We start from the raw sequence: 8,165 nt of genomic DNA on the forward strand, positions 1-8,165 counted from the left end.
CCTGTTCTGTGAGCTTGTATGGCCTACCACTTCATGGCTGAGCTGTTGTTGCTCCTAGATGTTTCCACTTCACAATAACAGCACCTACAGTTGACCGGGGCAGATCTAGCAGGGCAGACTGACTTGTTGTAAAGGTGGCATCCTATGACGGTGCCATGTTGAAAGTCACTGAGCTCTTCAGTAAGGCCATTTTACTGCCACTGTTTGTCTATGGAGATTGCATGGTTGTGCGCTCGATTTTATACACCTGTCAGCAACGGGTGTGGCTTAAATAGCCAAATCCACTAATTTGAAAGGGTGTCCACATTCTTCTGTATATATAGTGTAACTCAGACCATGTCAGACTAAATATGCCTAATTGTTGTTGCAAATCATGTAAAACATATCAGGCTGGACCATGATTATGCAAATAACAGCCACAATGCCTTTATTCTTCAATCAGCAGCACTGCATTTATCCAGTTTCCTGTTATTGTATATTACCAGAGTGACCCCTTATCCCATGAATTTTCTAATTGTATTTACAAAGAGAGCACAGTATCCTGCTACCACTACACATAGGCCTATGTTATGTAGACTGCTGTAGCCTACATGTCATGTATGATGTCAGTTGGATTTAAATATGCCTATGATGAGAATCTATCCAACATTAGGCCTAATTGAAATCGGACAGAGAATCCGGATATCCTTATTTGATCAGTGCCATTTCCATGAATTGAATAACCTATTGCAACAGCCTATGCATTCAGCCTATATGCATTGCTGGCACAAAGGACATCCTCTACAAAACACGAACAAAATCTACCCGTAGGTCTTAAAGCAAAGAGTATGCTATTTTGTCAGTGATTCAATTCATCTTCTCGGCGTATAGACCATTCCGTCATTTTGACACAAAATATTCATTTTCTCAGCTACAGACTCAGGAAACGACACGTTCTATATAGGTAGTCTGTAAAATGTAGCCAACTTTGACTGATGTGCAACCGAGCATATAAAATAAACACATCATGGACTGTCATGTTATGATAGGTTTTTGTTGTGACGAATAGCCTACCTGGCAGACAGACAGTTAGGATTACGGAGCGCTGTAACGTTAGTTCCCTATAAACGCTAGCGCTGCTCAACAAACTATGTCTATACAGGACATTTATGGTGGAATACACTTTCATTAAACATCCCCGAAAATAGCCTGTGTGCGTCTTTCAAAAATCCGACTTGTCAAAAACATTAGGACCCTGCGGAAATTGAGGGCCTCAAACACCTCGCTTGCCTGATCGCTGTACATCGCTTCCTGCATCTTCTGCAGTCAGAATAACAGTTATCTTTCTCTATAAGACGAGCAAGATAAAAGCAAAAAAAAGGAAATGTCGTTGCATCTTTACTAGGTTTGGTTACCGTACCTTGTTCAGTGTTTTACAGAGGTTGGTTCAAGTTACGATCCGTCTATTATAGAATCCATTGTGTCCACGTTCTGTTTTCGCTTCTGATTCCCTTGCGAGCGTAGCGAACTGATGCTCTCTCGCTCGCTCGCTCCCCTCCTCCCCCCCTCCCCTCCCCTCCCCTCTCCTCCTCCCCTCCCCTCCCCTCCCCTCTCCTCCCCCCCTCCCCTCCCCTCCCCTCTCCTCCCCCCCTCCCCTCTCCGCTCCTCCCCCTCCCCTCTCCTCTCCTCTCAACCAACAGCATATGGCGTCACAGGCAACGTTAACCCTTGATGTCGAGCAAAATAAAATAGACTTGAAGATCCCCCCTAATTTAAATGGCAAGAGACATGCCACTCGTAGGTCTATAGGCTACAATAAATTCGGGACAATAATCGAACAGTTAGGCCTATGGATTATTTATTAGCCCACTGAACCGGCTGCTTAATCGGTTTATAGCCGATTAAACTCAACTCCACGATTTACGATGGCGCGGCGACTAGTATGGGCGGACTGGAGCTCCGACGTCACATAAAATGAAGTTTTTATAAAAAATAAAAAAAAATACTGATTTCAGCATCCAAATAATAGCCCGCAATTACAAATGACATTGTTATGTGTAATTGGCAATTGGGTTTATAGCCCCTTATATCCCAAGACCATTAGGCCTACTGGTGACCGAAATGCCAAAAGCTACAGTTTCAATAAATTCAATCAAAGTATAGCCCAATGAAATGTTACACACATCATAAAAGGTATAATGATGAACAGTAAAACAATATATATATCGAAGGGGGAGTGGTTGTTACATTGTTAGGCTGTTCCTTGGAATGAAACAAAAATGTGAGTGTCGGCAGCGACCTCGTGAGGTAAATCTGTGAACACACAATAATAAATAATAATAATATGCCATTTAGCAGACGCTTTTATCCAAAGCGACTTACAGTCATGCGTGCATACATTTTTGTGTATGGGTGGTCCCGGGGATCGAACCCACTACCTTGGCGTTAACAATGGTTAGTGCTCACTATTCAAAAGCAATCACCACATCTTCCAAAAACACCATAAACTGTTTTGACGGGATGGTATGCTAGACCTGTATGTATGTGTGTACAGTGCACAGCAGTGTAACGACAGCCAGTGGCACCTCCAAATGGCACCACTTTCCTTTTGGCACTTCATCATAGGATTATCCGCCCCCAATTAGTTTTTGTCAGAGCGTTTATGCGATGGTGATAAGTGTGACGAGTTTCTGTTAATTGGTTTGTAGTAAAATTGCAACAATCCTTTGAAGAATGTCCCACTTCCATGCAAGCACCATTTGCCACGGGCAGCTGCTTTTTAAATGCAGGGTTAAATTGGATTTCTCTTGAGCCTAATACCGTTATTCCTAGATTACAACCAAAATCTCTTTATCTTTTATGGGTTTAGGGGGTTTATGAAGGCCTAATCTAGATGAGATCCTTGTCGAGGTTATCGGATAGGCTACAGGCGTTATAGTGCCTTTTCATTACATTAAACATATGTTGTCTAAAAGTATTTCCATTTCCTTTATTGATGTATACAGAACAAAAATATAAACGCAACATGCAACAATTTTAATCAGTTAATTGAAATAATGTCATTATGCCCTAATCTATGGATTTCTCATGACTGGGAAGGGGCGCAGCCATGGGTGGGCCCACAGACAGAAATACTCCTCAGTTTCATCAGCTGTCTGGGTGGCTGGTCTCAGACGATCCCGCAGGTGAAGAAGCCGCATATGGAGGTCCTGGGCTGGCTTGGTTTCACGGGGTCTGCGGTTGTGAGGCCTATTGGACGTACTGCCAAATTCTCTAAAACGACGTTGGAGGCGGCTTATGGTAGAGAAATTAACATTCAATTATCTGGCAACAGCTCTGGTGGACATTCCTACACTCAGCATGCCAATTGCATGCTCCCTCAAAACTTGAGACAACTGTGGCATTGTGTTGTGTGACAAAACTGCACATTTTAGAGTGGCCTTTTATTGTCACCAGTACAAGGTGCACCTGTGTAATGATCATGCTGTTTAATCAGCTTCTTGATATACCACACCTGTCAAGTGGATGGATTATCTTGGCAAAGGAGAAATGCTCACTAACAGGGATGTAAACAAATTAGTGCACAACATTTGAGAGAAATAAGCTTTTTGTGCATATGGAACATTTCTGGGATCTTTTATTTCAGCTCATGAAACATGGGACCAACACTTTAAATGTTGCGTTGATATTTTTGTTTAGTGTATTTTACAAACAAATTACCTCTTGACATAAATATGCCTTATAGTAGCCTATACCACTAACCACATCAGGGAGCATGACGTTGTTATTTACCAATGCACTGACCAGAGAATACACTTTATAGAACTATTGCCTTATACAGTATTGAATAATTCTACTCAGATTATGAGTGTGATATTATTCAACCCATTAGAAAAAAAGGGTTCCAAAAGGGTTCTCTGGCTATCCCCATAGGAGAACCCTTTTTGGTTCCAGGTAGAACCGTTTTTGGTTCCAGGTAGAACTCTTTTGGGTTCCATGTAGAATCCTCTGGGGAAACACTTTTAGGTTTTAGAGTGTATGCTATTACTAGGCTAATTGCACATATGGACTTGATAGCTGAATATACATAGTAGAAACGTATATTAATTAAGGTCTCTCTTGAAAAATAGATAAATAAATGAAAAATAGGGAATAAACCAAGCCATCTCTTAAAATGCAGGCCTATCCCACTGAACATGACAATAACATGCAGGATTAGAGGGAAACTGGTATTCTATGAGGGATGTCATTGTTTTATGGTTCATAAATTGATAGAGTCATCATTTTGGCACTTGGAGACACTTTGCCACCATTCTCTGGGCACCGGAGGATATATATTTTTATAGGCTCTTACCCATGTGATTTGCTCAATCACCCTCTATAGAAAGAATACCATAGGCTATATACTGTATTTTTCAGTTGACTTTAGTTATAAAGGCATTGCAATACTGTATTTTTTTGTAATCCTTTTGTGTTGTTATTTAAAGAATAAACACTGTCTTCATGTTCAGCCATTATAATTTTACTTTGAGAAGGCCTGCCCTCTTATACCTGTTGCCCATGCCTTTCTTTCTGTTCGGTTAAGGTTAGGTAATTCTTCCTGTCAGTGTCACCACAACGGTCCTTGGGCATGTAAAACACTCCAATAACAGACCTGATGGGCACAGAGACCACAAGAGGAGAACATGGTGAGAATACCATGTTCTAAAATAACTCTGTGAAAAAATGTTATGTTCCAGTTTATAATGAGATTCCATCTGTGTAATCTACACAGAGAGATATAATCTTCCTCCAGCACCAGGTTCTAATGTGCAGTGGCAGAATTATCATCTTTTGGGTTTAACCATGGGTCAATACAGCAGAGTAAAGTCTCAAATGGCACCCTATTCCCTACATAGCACACTACTTTTGAACAGGGCCCATAGGGCTCTGGCAAAAGAAGTGCACTATTTAGGGAATAGTGTGCCATTTGGGATGCAACCCAGCTCTCTAAACCAATGACTCAACACTGCAGACTTACTGCAGTGAGAAGAGGCGGGATGGTAAGAGATGTTACCTTGACTGAACCCTATATATCCCTAGATATAAAAAAATGCACTATATACCATGAACATATTTAAGATGACTTGTATCATTCCTACCTATTGATAATCTGACTAATGGTAACAGTAAAAATGGCAGTGGTAGTATTATTATCTTCAGCCTACTCAAATGTAATTATTTATTTTGACTAACCATATGCAGCCAGCAGATGGCAGAGCAACAAACCAGCCATCCCTACTCTTCTCTAGGCTTGGATAACAAAAGAGAGGTGGGTTCCTAAAATCACACAGTGTGAGTCTGTGAGAAGATGCACAGATGTATTACTAATATGAATAGGCTTAAATCATTTTTATGTAACATCATCGGAAGATCATCATCCACATTGTGTAATACAATGAATATTACCTGCAAAGCAACTTGTATTATCAAACATATTCTGTGTATGTGGCCCCATGCAAGATTCAAACCCACAACTCTGGTGGTGTTGCAAGCAGCATGCTGCAACCAAGTGCCACCAGAACCACATTATGTAGGGTCCAGACCACTGTACCTGCCGCAGGTTGGCTCACAGCAGGCACCCGTTCTCAGGGAGATTCATTGCAGCTGAGGACTTGAATCTCTCTACTTGAGTGCGGCCCTCACACACACACACACACACACACACACACACACACACACACACACACACACACACACACACACACACACACACACAGCTGTGGAGGAGTCTCCATGGCAACACCTCCCCTGCCTGTGGTCATGTGACTGCACACACACACACACACACACACACACTGCAGTAATGACCCAGATTTGTGCTGCCTGTTGTCTCTCTCTCTCTCTGTCTGGAGACTCACTGTTGTGAACGAATGGAGCCTCCCCAGGCAACAAGTGATGCATGTGAAAGACAGCCAAAGTGACTCAATAGTGACTGCGGGTGGTGGTGGTGCACATGTTGTCAGGCATCAAGCCAAAATACTGTTTATTCTCATGGCTGTGATCCACAAGCAGCGATGCTTTGCCTAGCCACGCTAGGTTTGTCCAGAGTGGCTCCTCATGTGGTTGCTAGCAAGCCGACAGCATGCCCGGTAGTGCTAGGTATCAACAGCCTATCCAGTAGAGGCTGGAAGTTATAGTGAGCTTTCATTGGTCAATTGCGCCATGATATTGCAGAGTCTTTTGCATGAAGTTCAGCTTTCCCAACTTAAGTCCCGCCCTGTTCACGCTCCCACGCCATTTTCGCATCGCCCAACGGTCCCCCATCCACTTTGCTTCTAATCGCTTTTCTGCCATTCAAAATGAATGGCCTCTGTTGTTTCATCATCCTACATCGTCCCCAGTGGACATGGGCCATCAGAAAAGCAACTGACCAAACAGTTACTGGCAATACTTTGCTCAGGTCAAAAGAGCTATAAGGACCTATAATGGTGCGATACAATCTAATATATTCTAATATCTAATAATAATAACATCTAAATACAGAGGCAAGACTAAAGGTCTCGATTCTATCTCATTATCTTTGTTTTCAATTGCCTCAGGGGATACGTCTACTGTTAATAGAGCGCTACTAGGCCTAGCCTTTATGACCTTAACCACCTGGTTCCACAAGGTGGCAGTATTTACTCTATTGACATAAAAAATACCTGCACTCTCCTGACAGCACAAAAACAATATGCTTACCATGAATCAAACAGTGGGTCACTAACAAAAATGGAAACAACAGAGCAAATGCAAATGCATGCAATGCTAATAGTTGGTCTACTTAATTTATATAGCCAATATATCTGGGCCTGGTGAATGACATGTAATGAGAGCAACACAACTTTCTAAAACAAGCATGTTTTGCAATAAAGCAAGACAGTAATAAACTCATCAGTTCAAATGACTGGAATTTTACATACAAATTGTGGCTTTAACTATCTGTTTGTGTGTGTGTGTGTGTGTGTGTGTGTTTGGTTTTACTATCCTTGTGGGGACCAGAAATCCTGACAATAATTTTAAAACAAGGAAAATTGGGACAAGTGAGGACATTTCGCAAGTCCCCCCATGGAAAAGGCTATTTTAGGCTTAGGGGTTAGGTTTACGGTTACAATTAGGTTTAGGGGTTGGGTTTAGGGTTAGGTGTTAGAGTTAGGGTTACAATTAGGGTTAGGGGTTAGGTTTAGGGTTAGGTGTTAGAGTTAGGGTTAGGGTTAGGGTTAGGTTTAGGGGTTTGGGGTTAGGAAAAATTGGATTTTGAATGGGAATTAATTGTTTTGTCCCCACAAGGATAGTAAAACAAACATGTGTGTCGGTGTTGCTATGGTGTGCACGTGCTTGGTACCTGCATGTTGTCACACTTTTCTTGACATTAAACAAAGTCCACATTGCGACAGAGTATAGACTATAGAGAATATCATCAATATAAGAGAAAAACAGCTTACTTGTTTTTCATTTAACAATGATTATAACATTATTATAAATATGCTTTCAGAGCGAAATTACAAGTGCATTCATTTATGGAATGAATTATCAAATTTCACAATATTCCTTCATGATTCTTCATCCCCTCTCTTTCAAAATCCCAATTTACTCCTACCCCAGTCCACCACCCCATCTTCAAAACTGCACACAAGCAGGAAAACCAAAACAACAGACTAGTCTATCTGAACTAAAATAATTTTGTAGCCTATATTATTTAGCCAAAAAGTCATTATTTGTGCTTAATATTGAGGTTGCATATCCGAGAAATGTGAGCCCAAAAGTAGGAATTTACAGAATAATTCAAATCCCTATTGCCCTCTCCGGAATTTGGGGGTAGCCGCCTACTATGCTGCTGCCTGCTGACACAACAAGGTGGACAATCGGGCCCTTTGTGAAGCCAACTCTGGGCTAACTGGTAGAGTAGAGCCCACCTGAATAGCGTGCCACTGAAAGGCAGAGATGGTTAAACTACGGTGCTGGGTCTCCACAACTGAATACCTATCAGAGAGAATGTCTTACGGATGGTTATCCTTTTGTATTTATTTTTCTATTTCGGATTAACTATGCTTGAAACAAATTGGATTTCAATTGTGTTGTGGTTTTTCTTTTGCCGATGGATGCGTAAACATCAATACGTAAACTGTGGGCACGATGGATTTTGTTGCATATAGAGGTGTCGC

At 41.5% G+C, this 8,165-nt stretch overlaps 1 protein-coding gene across 1 annotated transcript in view; it reads right to left on the reverse strand.

Moving 5' to 3' along the window:
- LOC311101260 (neurabin-2-like) overlaps positions 1–1,538 on the reverse strand; it is a 63,527-nt gene extending 61,989 nt beyond the window's left edge. The window contains exon 1 of the mRNA XM_084142385.1: positions 1,400–1,538. The gene's annotated coding sequence lies outside the window, so the exon portion shown is untranslated. The remainder of the gene's footprint in view (positions 1–1,399) is intronic.
- Positions 1,539–8,165: the final 6,627 nt, after the last annotated feature.

This window comes from Coregonus lavaretus (assembly GCF_964263955.1).
Source record: "Coregonus lavaretus genome assembly, chromosome: 2".
In the NCBI taxonomy this organism is placed as follows: domain Eukaryota; kingdom Metazoa; phylum Chordata; class Actinopteri; order Salmoniformes; family Salmonidae; genus Coregonus; species Coregonus lavaretus.